The following is an 18,411-nucleotide window of genomic DNA, read 5'->3' as shown; positions in this document are numbered from 1 at the left end:
CACTACCAACACGCCAAGGGGATGCTTAGAGACATGAAGGAGGCTGGGGTGATCAGGGATAGCTGTAGCCCCTGGGCAGCTCCACTAGTCTTAGTCCGAAAGAAAGACAACACCATGAGGATGTGTGTAGATTACCGGAAAATCAATCGTATCACACACAAGGATGCGTACCCCTTACCAAGGATAGAGGAGTCATTGGCTGCTTTAAGATCTGCTAACTTCTTCTCTACCTTGGATCTCACTAGCGGGTACTGGCAGGTTCCTGTAGCAGAGGCGGACCGGGAGAAGACCGCATTCACCACCCCGATGGGACTTAGCGAGTTCACCTGCATGCCGTTCGGACTCTGCAACGCACCGGGAACCTTCCAACGACTAATGGAGTGTTGTCTGGGCCACAGAAACTTCGAGACGGTCCTGTTGTACCTGGACGATGTCATCGTATATTCTAAGACGTATGAGGACCACCTGAAACACCTGGCGGAAGTGTTCGAAGCTCTGGCAAGTTACGGCCTAAAGGTGAAACCCTCCAAGTGTCACCTCCTGAAACCAAAGGTGCAGTACCTGGGACACGTGGTGAGCGCTGACGGAGTGGCTCCCGACCCTGATAAGATCACCGCAATTAAGGAATGGCCAAGCCCCTCCAGCGTAAAAGAAGTGCGGCAGTTCCTCGGGTTGGTAGGCTACTACCGAAGGTTTATTCCCGGTTTCACCAAAAAGGCAGCACCTATGCAGGACCTCCTGATAGGCCAGTCCCGGAAGGCCAAGAACCAGAAGCCGCCCTTCAAATGGGAGGAGCTGGAAGAAGAGTCCTTCCGCCAGCTGAAGATGGCCCTCACGGGGGACGAAATCCTGGCGTACCCGGATTATAGCCAGCCCTTTATCCTCTACACCGACGCCAGTAACATCGGGCTAGAAGCCGTACTGTCCCAGATCCAGCAGGGGAAGGAACGAGTAATCGCCTACGCCAGCCGAAAACTGCGACCCACCGAAAGGAACCCCGAGAATTACAGCTCATTTAAGTTAGAGTTCCTGGCCGTAGTATGGGCAGTCACCGAGCGCTTTAAGCATTACCTCGCTTCTTCCCGGTTCACCGTGTACACGGATAACAACCCGTTGACACACCTGGACACGGCAAGACTCGGTGCCCTGGAGCAGAGGTGGATGGCCCGTCTGTCCAACTACGAGTTCACAATCAAATACCGGGCAGGACGCTCCAATACCAACGCGGACGCCCTGTCCAGGATGCCCAACCTGCCGGACGGAGGAGAAGATCCGGAGGGACTGGAAGAAGTTGAACTCCCTGCGTTCCACCGTCATGGGACTATCCAGTATTCCCACCGGGTAAGGAGTAAGCAGGCTGCTACGTTGAACCCCTTACCCCACTACAACTGGGCGGAAACGCAAGACAGCGACCCTGCCGTCCGACTGGTGAAGGAGATGCTGACTCGGCCGGAGGCTCGCCTTGAACCAGACGCTCCGGAGGAAGCCAAACAACTATGGGCAGAGAAGAGTCGACTGTTCCTTTACAAAGGGAAGTTGTGCCGCAGAATGGTTAACTCCCGGACGCATGAATTACTCTGGCAAGTAGTGGTGCCACGAAGAGACGCAGCCATGGTGATGGAGGCATACCACGACGGAGCTGGACACTTCGGGTGGAAGAAGCTGGAGTTCCTGCTGCGCAAGCGGTTCCACTGGGTAGGCATGAGGGGAACCATCGAGAAGTGGTGCAGAGACTGTGGCCCGTGCAAGCTGAGAAGTAAGGACCGTGCCAGCCAGAAGACTCCCCTGCAGTCCATCGTCACCCGGCAACCGTTGGAACTGGTAGCCTTGGATCATGTAAAACTGACCCCAAGCAGAAGTGGCTACGTCTACGCGTTAACCATCGTGGATCATTACTCCCGGTTTCTGGTTGTCGTCCCCGTCAAGGACTTAACGGCTCAAACAGCAGCTAGAGCCTTCCAGCAGCACTTTTGCCGTCCACACGGGTACCCGGACCAAGTGCTGACGGACCAGGGACCTGCCTTTGAAGCGGAGGTCTTCCAGGAATTCTGCAATCTGTATGGCTGCCGGAAGATAAGGACGACACCCTACCATCCGCAAACTAATGGACTTTGTGAGAAAATGAACCAGGTGGTAATGGATCTTCTAAAAACGTTGCCCCTGGAAGAACGCAGTCTGTGGCCTGAGAAGTTGCCCGATCTGGTGGACCTATACAACCACATCCCGGTAGGTTCCACCAACTGTACCCCGGCTTACCTAATGAGGGCAAGACCTGGTAAGTTACCTGTTGACCTGGAAATGGGAGTCCTGACACCCGAGGACACTTCACCAGAAACAGACTGGGACACAGAGAGGCAGCAGCAGTACCGGAGAGTACAGGAGAGCGTGGAGCGAAGTCTCTGTCAGGCTAGGGAAAGACAAGAGAAAACTTACAACCAGTATGCTCCCGCTGTTCCCCTGGTACCCGGAGAGCAGGTCTTGAAGAGGAAGAGACGGCTCCACAAGTTGGATGACCAGTGGGAGAAGGACCCGTACACCGTACTGCCCTCAAGCCACGAGAACCCGAAGGTTTGTACCATCAGTAAAGACGGAGGGGAAACCACAGCCATTGTATCCCGGGACCACCTGAAGAAGTGTCCCGAACAACTGAGGAACCCTGAAGAGGAACAAGAAGACCATCGACCCGTAGAGGAAAGGGAAGATATGGTTAGTACTGTGCTCGGGGACTTCCCTCGGTCTTGGACTCAAGTCAATGGTGCAGTTGTGGTACCCGTACTCACCTTCCTCCAACCAGCATCCCAAGCACCTACGGAGCAACAGATAGAGCTGGAAGAACAGCCGGTCCAGGAGGCAGAAGACTCCACACAAGCAGAACAGGAGGATCAACCCTCTGCTTATAGTGAGCCTGCCGTACCCCTAGTGAGACAAAGAGCCGGTAGACAGCTGCCCAGTTTACCCTTGACAGCTCCTACACCCTGTAGTTCAGGGCCAGACAGTCAGCTCCGTAGGTCCACTAGGGCCACTAGAGGCCAGTTACCCGCACGCTGGAGGATTTGAAGTGTATAAATTGTTTTATTTATGTTTATCTGTGTATTGTTGCTTGTGTATAATTTTGTGTTTCCAGTTATTTTTAGGAATCCTTGGTGGATTTACCGGGAATCCTTGTACATAGTTGGAGCGTAACCCAGGATGGACTAGAGACTGTTAAGGACTTGGGGTAGGACAGACCCCTACCTGGTTACGTCTCCCTGTTTTGGTGAAATGGACACCTTGCTTTTCTTCAAAGACTACACCCGGTTACGGACATGCCGTGACCACCTTTATGTGTTTCTTCTTATTGTACTATTATTGTTGGTATATCTTGTTATGTTTTTCTACAATATGTTTAGTCCCGGAGTACTAAATTTCACTAGGGGGGAATGTGGCACCCCAGGGGTCTGGTTTCCCACAGTAATGTAATGTTATGTCTGAGAGCAGGTGGGAGGTCCTTTGGTCAGGGATCCTGTGCATGCCACACCTCCTGCCCAGTCTTGGGAGGGGAAGACCTTCCCCTATATAAACCCGGGGCTGAAGCAGGGTTAGTTAGTCAAGGAGAGTAGAGACAAGAAACAGTCACAGGAAGAAACAGCAGAAGCTCAGTGGGAGCAATACTACTACAAGTCAGGGGCTGGCAGCTGCAGAGCTCGCCCTGACTGAGAAGCTTTCTTACCGGACCCGGCGTCCGAGGCTGTGGGGACTAACTCTTACCCAGCAGCAGAAGCCGACCGGCAGGGGATTTCAGGTCCTCAGGCCCAGAAACCCGAAGGCACGGTCACACGCGTGGGACCAGCACCGCCATCGTGGAGCGGAAGCCATTAGAAGGCCCCGAGTCACCGGCCATACGGGTGAGCACCACACGGTACACTCAGGGACGTGGGCTACTTATATCCGCTTCTAGCAAGGTAGCCAGAAGAGTACAGTCAGTTTGGGAGGCCTACAACTCCACCTGGCCAGGGGAGATCCCATCTGCTCAAGGACTGACCAGGCCCCGTTCACTAGCAAGTACTCCGGGAGGGTCTATCGTTGTTACCAGTAAAGACCCTGAATTACACCGCACCGTCTCTGAGTGGTTCCTGCTACCCCCATCATCCACATCTGCTGCCCTGAGGCCATACCCCTCCCGTTGGGGGTTATACCATCTACGCTGCACCATCCATCCACCGGCCTCAGCGGACTGTCCTGCAGCGGCAGCTCCATAGCTGCATTCAACGGGTGGCGTAGTCGTCCTGCATCTACCGCTGTTACATCGCCGCTCAGTTTGACTCCCTGGGCACGGACCGGGTCACCGCCACGAGACTACAACCCTCAAGAGATCCGGCTCCGGGTAAGCTCCCGCGTGCGCAACGCAGCGCGACACAGGCCCAGGGGCGCGTCAGTATGATCAGACCATGTTCTGTACAGGGTCAGACACGGCCATTACACAGTACACAGCAGGGGCACATTTATAAGATTATATCAGCACAGGAACATTTTATTTAAACACATCCAATTGTGGAACTTATTATTATTCCAAGATCTATTGATTAAAATAAACTTTAAAATTAACTATGTTTGTGGGAAAACCCCTTTAAGGCTGGGGTCACATCAGCATATAATCTCTCACCCAAGAGAGTCGGATCAATTATGCAAATCAAACTCTGATCAGAGTGTAATCTGATTCTTTCGGATGAGGAAAAGATGGAGAAAAAAATGTCTCCATCTTCTCCATTGTGTTCAGTGCATGGAAATCGGACTGGACTCAGATGTCTTCAGAGTGCAGCCCATTTTTTCCCACGCATTCATTGACTTGTATGGTTGAGTGCGATCTGAATATCAGATCAAACTCAAATATGCTGTCATTTTTTTTTCCCCCAGATCGGCTTGGTCCAAGAAAAAAATCAGACATGTGCACGGCGGCCCCATAGCATAACATTGGTCGGAGTGTGATCCGATGTTACTCGGATCGATATTACGGTCATGTACACAAGCCCTAAGAGTGACACGAACTGGACACATCATATTGGGTGCTGAAGGGACCTATCTAAAGAAAAAGTGGCAATTTTCAATATACATTTTGCAACAATTTCTGGAATCCACCTGTGCAGTCAAAGTTCCCTAAGGATTAAATTCACACATTGCAGATTTTTTTTTTTTTTTACAGTATAACACGTGCAGATGAGGTTTTCAAAACCCTATTCACATGTAGCAGAAAAAAATTAGCGTGGAATTGAGAAGTTGTGCAGATTTTCTAACCCGTATCATGTCCATTCTGTCGTAGGTCTTCACCCTTTGCGATGAAAAAAAAAAGGAAATCGACACTAAAATCAGGAAAGCTGAAAAATCCCAATATTCTGGATCTGTATCCGGTCTGTAGACATAAAGCGCAGATCCGCCCTGGGATCTGTCAGCGCAGATAACCATCTCTATATGTGCCGCCTGCAAGGACACATTCTCCATGTTATCTGGAAATTCCCAGCGCCTGAGGGGCCGATGGGGCAATGGAAGAGAACAGATGACAGACACAAACGTTTCTCGCAGCTCATGCATTTTTCATCAGTGCGGTGAGGATTTTTTTCCAGATAATTGTATTTGCATATTCTCTGAATAATTAAAGATCCCATAAAAAAAGTGCATCAACAATACTAGATTTTATGGCTGTTTTCTTGGTGGAGGCGGGAGCGCAGTTTTTCCAAATACGTTTGACTGAAGTTGATCAAAGTGGATGATTCTAACCAAAAGAATCGTTTTATTTTAGCCGATTAATGAGAATCTGTGCAGCCATATTTAATATTTTCGGCCGATAGTCACTAGTTTAAGAAAGGTCCAAAGGTGAAAGAACTTCCCTAGAGTAACCGTCCAGTGTCACGGAACAAGTACGACCAATATGGACTTCAGTCTGTTACCTCTCACCTGGTGAGGCGGATCCTTGAAGCCGCTGGTCCAGATGAGCAATTCTTGAGCAACATTGGCATTGACTATTGCGCCCAGTCAGCAGGACCATTCATTCAGGGTGAAATGGTTTTGAAGATATAACAGGCTGTAGAGGAGCTACAAAACTGCTATAGAAGAGCTGGAACAGCGGAGACTGATGTATCGGTGGAGGAACGGCGGAGACTAATGTATCAGTGGAGGAACGGCAGAGACTAATGTATCAGTGGAGGAACGACGGAGACTAATGTATCAGTGGAGCAACGGCGGAGATTGATGTAACAGTGCTGGAAAAGCTGAGACTGATGGATCAGTGCTGGAACAGCGAAGACTGATGGATCAGTACTGGAACAGTGGAGACTGATGTAGCAAAGCTAAAACAGCAATTGCCAGAATAGCAGCAATGAAGCAGCGGTACTGGTGTAGCAGTGCTTAACAATAATGACAGATGTAGCAGAGCTGGCCCAGAAATAATTGATGTAGCAGAGTTGGCTCAGCTATGGCTGAAGTAGCAGACATGGTCCAGCGATGCCTTATGTAGCAGACTGTGCCCAGCAGGGTCTGAGTAACAATGCTGGAAAACCACTGAAGCTGATCTGGAACAGTAATGGCTGATGTAACAAACATGGCCCTGCGATGGCAGATGTAGCAGAGCTGGCCAGGCAGTGGCTGATGTAGCAGAGCTCGCCAGGCAGTGGCTGATGATACAGAGCTGGTCCAGCAGGGTCCGAGTAGCAATGCTGGAACAGCGATTTAGCAGAGTGTAGCAGCCTGCAGGACACAAACTACCTTTACACTCAAATGACTTGGGTTGATGACGTCATAGGAGCTTTATATACAAAAAATTCAGGACGAGTTTCTTGAACCGAGACAATGTATGGCTGAATCAGCGAAACAATCAGACTCCGGACGATCATAAAAAATTATGTTTATCAGAAAAGGGTCAGGAAAACTGAATTGCAAAAACAAAAATTGCCCATGTCCTTAAGGGGTTAAATAGCGTTGATAAAATGAAAGCTGCTCTATTAGTTTTCCTGGTACAGTGTTGATAAATTTGACCATTTTTGTGTCCCCTGTTCACAGTTTTGCTGCAAAGAAGAAATAAAGAAGTACAGTAGAGGCGCCCTGCACCTCTATGGGAGCCCTATAGCAATGTCATGAAACATAACATTAATACAGATATAATTGATCATTGGGGGATGATTTTATTTACATTTAGATTTTAGTTGTTGGTCCAAATATAAGAATACTAGATGGTGGCCCGATTCTAACGCATCGGGTATTCTAGAATAGGTATGCGGCCGACCGGGCGCAATCAGCAGAGCGGTATTTAAATTTGGCGCCAAAATCGCTGATTGGTCGAGGCCGGCAACCGCGACCAATTAGCAAAGCGGTGTTAAAATTTGGCGCCTATATCGCAGATTGGTCACGGCCGGCAGTCGCGACTAATCAGCAGAGCGGGGTTTAAATTTGGCGCCAATAATGCTGATTGGTCGTGGCCAGCGAACGCGACCAATCAGCAGAGCGGGGTTTAAATTTGGCGGCAATAATGCTGATTGTTTGCGGCCGGCGGTCGCGACCAATCAGCAGAGCGTTATTTAAATTTGGCGCCAATAATGGTGATTGGTCACGGCTGCGACTAATCAGCAGAGCGGTGTTTAAATTTGTCACCAATAATGCTGGTTATTCGTGACCGGTAACCGCGACCAATGAGCAGAGCGGTGTTTAAATATGGCGCCAATATCGCTGATTGGTCGCGGCCGGCCACCACGACCAATCAGCGAAGCGGTATTTAAATTTGGCGCCAATATCGCTGATTGGTCACGGCCGGTGGTTGCGACTAATCAGCAGAGCGAGGTTTAAATTTGGCGCCAATAATGCTGATTGGTCGAGGCCGGCGACCGCGAACAATCAGCAGAGCGGTGTTTAAATTTGGCGCCAATACTGCTGATTGGTCGCGGCCGGCGACCGCGAGCAATCAGCAGAGCGGTGTTTAAATTTGTCACCAAAATTGCTGATTTGTCGCGGCCGGCCACCGCGACCAATCAGCAGAGCGTTGTTTAAATTTGGCACCAAAATCACTGATTGGTCGAAGCCGGCGGTCGAACCAATCAGCAGAGCGGGGTTTAAATTTGGCGCCAATACTGCTCATTGGTCGCGGCCGGCGACCGCGACCAATCAGCAGAGCGGTGTTTAAATTTGGCGCCAATGTCGCTGATTGGACGCAGTGGCCGGCCGCGATTAATCAGCAGAGTGGCGTTTAAATTTGCCGCCCATCTCGCTGATTGGTCGCGGCCGGCCACCACGACCAATCAGCAGAGCGGCGTTTAAATTTGCCGCCCATCTCGCTGATTGGTCACGGCCAGCCACCGCGACCAATCAGCACTGCGGCGTTTAAATTTGCCGCCCATCTCGCTGATTGGTCACGGCCGGCCACCGCGACCAATCAGCAGAGCGGCGTTTAAATTTGCCGCCTACCTCGCTGATTGGTCACGGCCGGCCACCGCGACCAATCAGCAGAGCGGCGTTTAAATTTGCCGCCCATCTCGCTGATTGGTCGCGGTCGGCCGGCCACCACGACCAATCAGCAGAGCGGCGTTTAAATTTGCCGCCCATCTCGTTCATTGGTCGCGGTGGCCAGCCGCGATTAATCAGCAGAGCGGCGTTTAAATTTCCCGGCCATCTCGCTGATTGGTCGCGGTGGCCACCGCGACCAATCAGCAGAGCGGCGTTTAAATTTGCCGCCCATCTTGCTGATTGGTCGCGGCCGGCCACTGCGACCAATCAGCAGAGCGGCGTTTAAATTTGCCGCCCATCTCGTTCATTGGTCGCGGTGGCCGGCCGCGATTAATCAGCAGAGCGGCGTTTAAATTTGCCGCCCATCTCGCTGATTGGTCGCGGTCGGCCACCGCGACTAATCAGCATTGTATTAGTGTGGGCCCAGGAGCGGCGCTGCTTGTGCGGCTCCGTATTAGCGAGGACCGGGGAGCGGCGCTGCCTGTGCGGCTCCTTCTGCTGCGAGAAGCCGGGAGATGAGCGGCTGCTCGCAGCAGAAGTATCCCGACCGGCGGCGCCGCTCCCCGGTCCTCCGTTCACACTTGCTGTCGGTAGATCAGCGGGCCAAGCCGCTGATCTTCCGACGTTAGCCGCATGGAGGTCAGCGGAGCCGGTCGGGGTAGTTGTGCTGCTAGCGCCGCTCATCTCCCCGCTGCATCGCCGCTGACTTCCGTCTGGCAGATGAGCCGCTAACGGCAGCCATCTTTTTTCAGAAATCCCGCGGCGCTGATTGGCTGCTGCCGGACCAATGAGCGACGCGGGATTTCCTGGACAGACAGACAGAAAGACAGACAGAAAGACAGACGGGATAAGACAATTATATATGTAGATCAGGTTTTTATTTTTCAGGCTTGTTATGACACTTTTGACCAGCAGAGGGCAGTGCAGCCTCACACTTGCCGCTGTTGTCACATTTTCATTACATCCTGGCTCCGCTCCATAAGGCTGCTTTCACATTGCGCTTTTCTCCACGTTCGTGGGTCCATTTGGGACTTGCATCCAAATTTCCTGCAAAAAAGGGATTTGGACATATGCGACGACAGGGCCTTAAACTATAATGTTGCCTACAGAACGAATGTGCGCTCCTCCGTCAATCATTTTCGGGCATATATGCCTTCTGGAGACGGACACCGAGATAACGGAGACTGCGTGACAGAGCGCCAATCAAATGGCATCTAGAGTGGATCGATCAGCTCGTGTTTTTTCATTTTGATGCAGAAGCATCTTTTCTTAGAACTCATCATTGTGCCGTCTCTCTGTTATTCCTCCTGGAAACGTGTGAGTATCTTAAATACTTGCCAAACAGAAAAAGGGGACACATCCAAGACAACAAGAAGAGATGGCAAATCTTCCCGGCACTGCATAAACCTCCCACAATGCAGCGCTCCCCTAACATTTTCCTTTGCCAGGATGCCACATCACCGAGACATCCAAATTCAGGGGCCGGAATGGGGCATGGCATCATAAATAACTAACTTCCCACCCTACAGTCCATATTCTTACAGGAAGGAAGGGATACAAGTTGGTAAATATGATATATAAGCAAATAAGTTACTGACCCTCTGTTATTCTTCCTGGAAATGTATCAGTATATTGCATTAATATGGATTAATTATGATTAATAGTAACAGCTGTCCATTTATTCATACCTTTCCAGGAGGAATAACATTAACATCACGACACAGATTACTAAGAAAAAAAAATCTCCAAAATTTGTATCTCATGGGAAATGGAAACATTCACTACAACAGACATGGCAGACAGCACGGCTCCTGGTTTTTTATTTAGGTGGGCGTCCTCCCCAAATCTCCAAAATTATACTAAAATGTAATTGACTTTCTATGATACCGACTCCAGTGTGTATCTACAATAGGGAAAGTAGATGGTGAGCCCCCGGGGGATAGAGACTGATGTGAATGATGATAGTCTCTGTACAGCGCTGCGGAATTAGTTGGTGCTATATAAGTAATGAGTGCAAAAAAAATAATCTAGTAATTAGGGCGGCACGGTGGCTCAGTGGTTAGCACGGCGGATCAGTGGTTAGCACGGCGGATCAGTGGTTAGCACGGTGGCTCAGTGGTTAGCACAGTGGTTAGCACGGTGGCTCAGTTGTTAGCACTGCAGCCTTGCAGCGCTGGGGTCCTGGGTTCATATCCAACCGAGGACAACATCTGTAAGGAGTTTGTATGTTCTCCCTGTGTTTGCGTGGGTTTCCTCCGGGTTCTCCAGTTTCCTCCCACACTCCAAAGACATAGTGATAGGGAATGTAGATTGTGAGCCCCAATGGGGACAGCAATGATGATGTCTGTAAAGCGCTGCGGAATATAATAGTGCTATACAAGTGAGTGAGGCATAATCAGGGTTGGACTGGGGTGTCTGGGGCCCACAGTGGGAACTGACTCTAGGGGCCCACCTACAGCAATATGCAAATATCTGTTATCCGCTATCCCTGTTATAGTGGAGCATTGACTGGCGGCTCCTGCACATCTACTGGGCGACACTATAACTGGGATGTACATGTTTGCATTAAAGGGGTTCTTTGGTTAAAGCAAGTTATCACTGATCCATGGGCTACACAGGATAGGTGATAACTTATTGATCGTTTGGGTCCGAACATTGGAAAACGCACCTATCGGAAGAATGGGAAAGTTTTATCCCTGACAGGACACTTATCCCCATTTTAAAATGCAGCGACAGGTGGGACGTCTGACCGCAGCTCAATTCATTCTCTTGGGGGCTTCCAAAAAAGAGCAGCGCTCACAGCCACTGAGGGAATGAATGGATCAGTGGTCGCATCTCACATGAGCTCCAGTCTAATGGGGAGAAAAGCTTCACATTCTGCCGATTATGTCCCAGCAGTCAGACCCCCACCAATCAATATCATCACTGATCCTGTGGGGAGGTGATTACTTGTTTTCACCGGAGAACCCCTGTAAGTGCATCTCTGCCGCTCTGCTCCAAGTATTTAATCTCTAAGGCCACGGCCCCACTATCAGTATTTGGTCAGTATTTTTTCTCAGAAGTTGGAGCCAAAACCAGGTGAGGAACAATCAGAGAAAAGGTATAATAGAAACAAGTCACCAATTCTGCATTTATCACCCACTCCTGAGAAAAAATACAGACCAAATACTGATGGTGGGGCTGTGGCCTAATGGAAAAAAATATTTTTCTAGTTAATATCAGCGAGAACAAATAACCGCCATACACAACACAGTCCACTATATCAATAATACCACATACAAAAGGGACAAATATCGCCACACCATGACCAGACCACATATTACCACCACAAAGTGACCGAATAATACCACATACAAGGAATAAATACGGCCACACCATGACCAGACCACATATTACCACCCCAAAGTGACCAAATACTACAATACTGATCATGAATACAAACCACAATACTAACAACACTGTTATTATACACAGGAGCTCTGTATATAGTGTATAGGTAATACAGTGATCACCAGTGACATTATACACAGGAGCTCTGTATATGCTATTTACACACGTGGTGAAAATTGTTGTTATCCCTCGTTTAATGAAAGAAAAACCCACAATAGTCACAGAAAAAACTTGAATCTGACAAAAGTAATAATAAATTAAAAATCTATGAAAATGAACAAATGAAAGTCAGACATTGCTTTTCTGCTTCCACAGGATTTTTAAAAAAAATTATACTCATGAAATAGGCCTGGACAGAAATGATGGTACCCCTGAAAATAATGTGACAAAAGGGACATGTTAAATCAAGTTGTGTCCACTAATTAGCATCACAGGTGTCTACAATCTTGTAATCAGTCAGTGGGCCAGTATATAGGCCTACAGATACTCACTGTGCTGTTTGGTGACATGGTGTGTACCACACTCAAAATGGACCAGAGCAAGCAAAGGAAAGAGTTGTCTCAGGAGATTAGAAAGAAAATTATAGACAAGCATGTTAAAGGTAAAAGGTTATAAGACCATCTCAAAGCAGCTTGATGTTCCTGTGACTACAGTTGCACATATTATTCAGAAATTTAAGATCCATGGGACTGTAGCCAACCTCCCTGAATGTGGCCGCAGGAGGAAAATTGATAACAAATCAAAGAGACGGATAATACGAATGGTATGAAAAGAGCCCAGGAAAACTTCTAAAGAGATTAAAGGTGAACTTCAAGCTCAAGGAACATCAGTGTCAGATCGCACCATCCGTCGTTGTTTGATCCAAAGTGGACTTCATGGGAGACGACCAAGGAGAACACCATTGTTGAAAAAAAATCATAAAAAAGCCAGACTGGAATTTGCCAAACTACATGTTGACAAGCCACAAAGCTTCTGGGAGAATGTCATATGGACAGATGAGACAAAAATGGAAGTTTTTGGCAAGGCACATCAGCTCTATGTTCACAGACAGAAAAATGAAGCATATCAAGAAAAGAACACTGTCCCTACTGTGAAACATGGTGGAGGCTCTGTTATGTTCTGGGGCTTGTCTGCTGCATCTGGCACAGGGTGTCTTGAATCTGTGCAGGGTTCAATGAAATCTCAAGACTATCAAGGGATTCTAGAGAGAAATGTGCTGCCCAGTGTCAGAAAGCGTGGTCTCAGTCGCAGGTCATGGGTCTTGCAACAGGATAATGACCCAAAACACATAGCTAAAAACACCCAAGAATGGCTAAGAGGAAAACATTGGACTATTCTGAAGTGGCTTCTATGAGCCCTGACCTAAATCCTATTGAGCATCTTTGGAAAGAGCTGAAACACGCCGTCCGGAAAAGGCAACCTTCAAACACGAGACAACTGGAGCAGTTTGCTCATGAGGAGTGGGCCAAAATACCTGTGGAGAGGTGCAGAAGTCTCATTGACAGTTACAGGAATCGTTTGATTGCAGTGATTGCCTCAAAAGGTTGTTCAACACAATATTAAGTTAAGAAGAAGAACCATCATTTCTGTCCAGGCCAATTTCATGAGGTTAATTTTTTTTAAAATTCTGTGGAAGCAGAAAAGCAATATCTGACTTTCATTTGTTCATTTTCATAGATTTTTAATTTATTATTACTTTTGTCAGATTCAAGTTATTTTTGTGACCATTGTGGGTTTTTCTTTCATTAAACGAGGGGTACCAACAATTTTGACCACGTGTGTAGTGTAAGCGTACATGTAATACACTGACTCACCAGTGACGTCTCTAAATGAAGTCCTTCATCTTCGCTTTTCTTCTTCATCACTTCTTCCAGCCAGGAATCATCTCTGCAGAAAATAACACACAGTTATCAATAACTGATCTCTTCTAGACCACATTCCCACTCCCCCCCCAACTTCTACACTACACCAGTTGAAGAAAAAAGCGATATAGTGCCGCCCTGCACCGTAACAGGACTCCTCTTTTGTCCCATCCCATGGAAAACAATTTCCTGAAAAGTAAATTATATTACAGAAGTCATAATGTCCCTAATTGGACTCTAAAATAATAATGTTTCCCACTGGCCACCATAAACTAATCTGGTCCCCAAACAGTAATTAAGTCCCTTGTCCAGCCTGGCACCCCCATATATCCATCCTGGCCCCCCTTCCCTGCATATATCCATCCTGACACCCCCCATATATCCCTTCTGGCCCCCATATGTCCAGTGTGACCCCTCCATACACTTATTCTAGCCCACGTGTATCGAGCCTGCCCCCTCCCATATACCCATCCTAGTCCCCCATGTGGCCAGCCTGCCCCCCCCATATCCATCCTGTCCTCCATGATTTCAGCCTACCCCCCATATATCTGTCCTGGCCTCCATGTGTCCAGCCTGCCCCCCCATATATCCATCCTGGCCTCCATGTGTCCAGCCTGCCCCCCCATATATCCGCCCCCCCCATATATCCGCCCCCCATATATCCATCTTGGCCTCCATGTGTCCAGCCTGCCCCCCCATATATCCGTCCTGGCCTCCATGTGTTCAGCCTGCCCCAATATACCCATCCTGCCCCCCCTTCCCATATGTCCAGCCAGGCCCCACCCTAATGTGTCCAGCCAGGCTCCCCCCCCTAATGTGTCCAGCCAGGCTCCCCCCCTGCCCTTCCCCCCTGCATATATCCATCCTGACACCCCCCATATATCCCTTCTGGCCCCCATATGTCCAGCATGGCCCCTCCATATATTTATCCTAGCCCACGTGTATCGAGCCTGCCCCCCTCATATCAATCCTAGCCCCCCATGTGTCCAGCCTGCCCCCCCACATATCCATCCTGGCCTCCATGTGTCCAGCCTGCCCCCACCCCCCATATATCCGCGCCCCCCATATATCCATCCTGGCCTCCATGTGTCCAGCCTGCCCCCCCACATATCCATCCTGGCCTCCATGTGTCCAGCCTGCCCCCACCCCCCATATATCCGCGCCCCCCCATATATCCATCCTGGCCTCCAGTGTCCAGCCTGCCCCCCCACATATCCATCCTGGAATCCATGTGTCCAGCCTGCCCCCACCCCCCATATATTCGCGCCCCCCCATATATCCATCCTGGCCTCCATGTGTCCAGCCTGCCCCCCCACATATCCATCCTGGCCTCCATGTGTCCAGCTTGCCCCCCATATACCCATCCTGCCCCCCCTTCCCATATGTCCATCCAGGCTCCCCCCCTAATGTGTCCATCCTGGCTCCCCCCTAATGTGTCCAGCCAGGCTCCCCCCCTTTAATGTGTCCAGCCAGCCCCCCCTTAATGTGTCCATCCAGCCCCCCCTTAATGTGTCCAGTCGGGCTCCCCCCTCGTGTGTCCAGCCAGGGCCCCCCCTCGTGTGTCCAGCCAGGGCCCCCCTCGTGTGTCCAGCCAGAGCCCCCCCTCGTGTGTCCAGCCAGGGCCCCCCCTCGGGTGTCCAGCCATGGTTCCCCCTTGTGTGTCCAGCCAGGGCCCCCCCTTGTATGTCCATCCAGGGTTCCCCCTTGTGTGTCCATCTGAGTTCCCCCTTTTGTGTCCAGCCAGGGCCCCCCTTATGTGTTCAGCCAGGGTTCCCCCTTTTGTGTCCAGCCAGGGTTCCCCCTTTTGTGTCTAGCCAGGGCCCCCCCTTGTGTGTTCGGCCAGGGCCCCCCCTTGGGTGTTCGGCCAGGGCCCCCCTTGTGTGTCCGGCCAGGGTTCCCCCTTGTGTGTCCGGCCAGGGTCCCCCCTTGTGTGTCCGGCCAGGGTTCCCCCTTGTGTGTCCAGTCAGGGCCCCCCCTTGTGTGTCCAGCCAGAGCTCCCCTTTGTGCATCCAGCCGGGGGCCCCTCACCTTATGTGTCCAGCCAGCGTCCCCCCTTGTGTGTCCAGCCAGGGACCCCCCTTGTGTGTCCAGCCAGGGCTCCCCTTTGTGTGTCCATCCGGGGGCCCCTCCCCTTATGTGTCCAGCCAGGGTTCCCCTTGTGTGTCTGTGGCGCCCCTGAGGGTTCAGTCGCCACAGAGATACTGCACCTCACCCCGAGGTGTGGTGTCTCCCTTCTCTCAGGTAAGATGGACAGAACCCCAACCACCTACATCCAACACTACACCGCTCCAGGCCAGCAGGAGGGGCAAGACGCAATGTAGTTTTCTGCTGAGCCCTGCCCCTGGCTGGAGTAGGGGGGAACCCAAAGGTAGGGGGAACCAGTAGTGGGTGTGGGTGGAGGAAGTAGAAACAGGAAGCACATATACAGTAAGTATATAATAGGGAGCCATAGTTGAGAGTTGAGTTCTTAAGTGAGGGCTGTGCAGAGGAACAGTCAGAGAGCAGAGGCTCAGTCAGAGCTCTGCTCCACAAGTTAGGGCCCAGGATAGAGGCCCGGAGGGGAGCAGGGAGCAGGCTCCATTCTACAAAAAGGATCCCAGGGGGTACGGCGCGTGCAGGACGGCACCTTTACGCCCCGCTCCTGCCAGGAGACAGGAGGGATCGTGCTCGCCGCATTCGAAACCCCAGGGGGTCAGGTTGGTCCCGGATCCGACGTACAGGAAGGACTTCAGCATACCCGACTGAGAGTGGGCAGCGTAGAGCAATGGTGAGAAGGACCAAGTGTGAAGAAGGTCAAGTTAGGCACATCTGAAAGTGGGGTTCTGCCAAGCACCCCTAACATCAGCCTCAGTGGACTGTCGCAGCGCTGGTAACCTCTTACCAGAATCCACAAGTGGCATCACAAACTTTTATTTTCATGTTATTAAACCCCCTTTTTTTGGCGCACTGTCTGCCCTGGGCCAGCCACCGTGATATACATATATACTGCCCCAGACAGTAAGGCCCCACCGGGGGCGAGACATGTCCAGCCAGGGACCCACCTTGTGTGTCCAGCCAGGGACCCCCCTTGTGTGTCCAGCCAGGGTTCCCCCTTGCGTGTCCAGCCAGGGTTCCCTCTTGTGTGTCCATCCGGCTCCCCCCTTGTGTGTCCAGCCAGGGCCCCCCCTTGTGACTCCAGCCGGCTCCCCCTTGTGTGTCCAGTCAGGGCCCCCCCTTGTGTGTCCAGCCAGGATTCCCCTTTGTGTGTCCATCCGGGGGCCTCTCCCCTTATGTGTCCAGCCAGGGTTCCCCCTTGTGTGTCCAGCCAGGGTTCCCCCTTGTGTGTCCAGCCAGGGGCCCATCCCTTTCTGCATCCACTCATATACATACACACACACACAGAGATACACAAAGATTCCTCTTACCTTCCTGCGCTCCCGTGCGGTGTCCTCCTTCTCCGGCGGCAGAGTTGCGCGCCTCCTTCACAGCTGGCGCATGACGATGACGTCATACGCCGGCCGGCGAAGGGAGACGCGCAGCTTCAGCTGCTTCACTGGGATGTGCGCCGCGGCAGTTCAGGTAATGAACGCCGCGTGGGCGCGTCCCTGCATACACTGTGCCTGCGCACAGGTTTTTTTTTTCTTTCTCTTCTCCCCCTCTCCTCTGCAGCAGGGGGCGGGGCCCACCGGGAAAATTACCGGTACCCCGCCTGCCCAGTCCGACCCTGGGCATAATAATAAATAATTGTGGACAAACATCAGCACTGTGCGGGGAAGCAGGAATATGTGTAGGTGGTTCAATGGCTGCTAGATGGCGCTGTCTTCCTACAGAAATGAATATCCTGTATATTGTATTCGCTTCCTATATACTGTCACATAGTCTTGTGCGGACTCACATTTCGTTTCTTCCTCCTTCGGATGTATCAGCAGAAGGCCGTCATGTATGCCGCTGTATAACTAATATAAGGCTTCCTGTTGGCGCACTCTGGGTGAATGGGGCTCTATAGGTACACTCGGTCAAGGGGCCAGGAACTTCCCCACCACAGTCCTCAAAGTAAAAGAAGAATTAATTGATTATTTTTGTATAGCTAAACCAAACAGATTACTATATAGCTTTGTAGGAAAATACTTAATGATTTCGCTTAGGAGTCCAGTGGGCGGTCCTACAAAGTGGTTGACAGTGTTTCCTGTGTGAATGTGAATAGATGGATAACTGGCAGCACCACCCACTGGACTCCTGATTGGCAGCCTTCTCGGTGTGTCTGCTTACTGAAATAGCTGTCAGTCACTAAGTAGGACCGCCCACTGGACTCCTGATGGAGAGCTTTTCAGTCTGTGAGTGTGCATACACTGATAACTGGAAGCTACTAGGTAGCGCTGCCCTCTGGACTCCTAATTGACAGCCATCCGTGATTGCCGTCAATCACTCAGTAGGCCCACCCACTGGACTCCTGTTTGTCAGCCTACCCAATGTGAGTGTGCATAAACTCATAACTGTCAATCACTCAGTAGGACCGCCCACTGGACTCCTGTTTGTCAGCCTACCCAATGTGAGTGTGCATAAACTCATAACTGTCAATCACTCAGTAGGACCGCCCACTGGACTCCTGTTTGTCAGCCTACCCAATGTGAGTGCATAAACTCATAACTGTCAATCACTCTGTAGGACCGCCCACTGGACTCCTGTTTGTCAACCTACCCAATTTGAGTGTGCATAA

Source organism: Phyllobates terribilis, unplaced genomic scaffold (genome assembly GCF_046119375.1).
Source record: "Phyllobates terribilis strain yellow unplaced genomic scaffold, ASM4611937v1 Scaffold_5__5_contigs__length_657084704, whole genome shotgun sequence".
In the NCBI taxonomy this organism is placed as follows: Eukaryota; Metazoa; Chordata; class Amphibia; order Anura; family Dendrobatidae; genus Phyllobates; species Phyllobates terribilis.
This window is presented reverse-complemented; position numbering follows the sequence as displayed.